The 1679-nt window shown below is 63.5% G+C and overlaps 1 protein-coding gene across 1 annotated transcript in view; it reads right to left on the reverse strand.

Moving 5' to 3' along the window:
* Positions 1-867, reverse strand: part of PACSIN2 (protein kinase C and casein kinase substrate in neurons 2) — a 130739-nt gene extending 129872 nt beyond the window's left edge. The window contains exon 1 of the mRNA XM_032261374.1: positions 721-867. The gene's annotated coding sequence lies outside the window, so the exon portion shown is untranslated. The remainder of the gene's footprint in view (positions 1-720) is intronic.
* Positions 868-1679: the final 812 nt, after the last annotated feature.

Genomic DNA, 1679 nt, shown 5'->3' on the forward strand with positions numbered 1-1679 from the left:
AGAGAGAGAGAGAGAGAGAGAGAGAGAGAGAGAGAGAGAGAGAGAGACAGAGAGAGACAGAGAGAGAGACAGAGAGAGAGAGAGCGAGCGCGCGAGCCAGGACAGGGAGGGTGGGAAGGAAGTAAAAGTGGAGGATGCTCATCAAAGCGCCCCAAATCAGCGCATCCGCAAGTATCCTGCGTCGCCCTCCAGGCCACCCCAGGACCAAGCCCTGCCCTCTCACTGGCGCGTCCCAGCCACGCCTCCCCTCCAGCGCAGCTCCGGCACCCTCGTCTAACCTCTGCACGCCTCGGATTCCCACTTCTCGCAAAGCGCGTCCATCCAAAACTCGCCCCAGCTCCCCCTTCTGCAGCTGTCTCCGCCCCCACCCCCATTAGCAGCCCTTAACCCCCGACGGCCCTGCTCCCGCACTTCTCTCTCTAGCAGGCCCCAGACCCCGGAAAACTGCCCCGCTCCCCCAGCGCCGCCCCCTTGGGCTCCTGCCCCTTCCCCGAGCCGACCCCACTCGCCCTTGTCCTCCCCAAGATGTCTTCTCCGGGCGCCCCCTGGGCCCAGAGGACTCGCCCCCTCCCACAGAGACAGGAAGTTCTGCGCGGCCCGACCGGCTTCCCTCAGGGCGCGGAGCCCAGCGCGGCGGCCCTGAAAGGGCGCGGGCCCCGCCGCGGACCAGCGCCCCCGCGTCCCGCCGTCGTCGCCCCAACCGTCGCGGCGACCCCTCACCTCGGCGGCCGCTCGCCTCCCAATCCGCCGCACACTCCTGCCGGCCGCGACGGCGTCTCAGCTCCCGGCTCCGGCCCGGCTCCCGCTCTCACTCCGGCTGCGATGCCCAGCCCTGCCCAGACCCCCCGCAGCCGCTTCTGCCGCCAGCCGCAAACGCACCGCCCTCGCCGCTCCCGCTGGGCTCTGCCCATTGGCTGCCGGACACCGAGCCCCGCCCCACAGCATCTCCGGCGCCCGCGATTGGGCCATCAGCGTACAGAGGCGGCTCGCCCCGAGTGCGCACGAGGGAACGCCCCCGGATGCGCACTGGTGACTTCACCTGTCAATCAAAGGGGGAGTGCCTGTTTAATGGGAGCGAGAGTGGTGCAAGTTACTCTTCCAAAGCCGCTTGCTGGTGGTGGTCCCTGGGACTCGCTTCTCGGGGCCGGAGTTTTGCGGTTTCCTCGGCACCCAAGGGTGGAGGGCGCAGCAGGACAGCACCACACCTGACCGGAAGTTCAGGGAAGATAGTCCTACGGTGTTTCAGAAAGTTTCCTCTCCCAAGGGACACCGAGAAGCTAATGCCATTAGGAGATCCTCCTACTTGTGCCATAAACGTCATTCCACGTGGCCCCGCTTAGTTTAAAAAGGGGGCGGGAGGGCGTATGTTGCTGCTCTCTCTAATGAAATACATTTGGATGGCAAGGCACCAGGCAATGTACACATTCTTTCCAATTCTCACAATCACCTTGCATGACAGGGTATTATCCCTGTTTTCAGAGAGAAATACTCCTGAGGGAAAATGGAGAACACTTCCTGAGCACTGTCCTAGGCGCTGTCCAAGCACTGCTTCATGTCATCCAGGTGGAGAGGATGGTGACAGAAAGCCCCGATGAGGGGTTAGCCAGGTAACTTGCTGGGCGTGATGTGGGGTAAAGACAGTAAATGGCAGAGCCAGGATTGAAAACCCAGGTCAGCCC

Source organism: Sapajus apella, unplaced genomic scaffold (assembly GCF_009761245.1).
Source record: "Sapajus apella isolate SASKATOON/1434 unplaced genomic scaffold, GSC_monkey_1.0 scaffold123, whole genome shotgun sequence".
NCBI classification, from domain to species: Eukaryota; Metazoa; Chordata; class Mammalia; order Primates; family Cebidae; genus Sapajus; species Sapajus apella.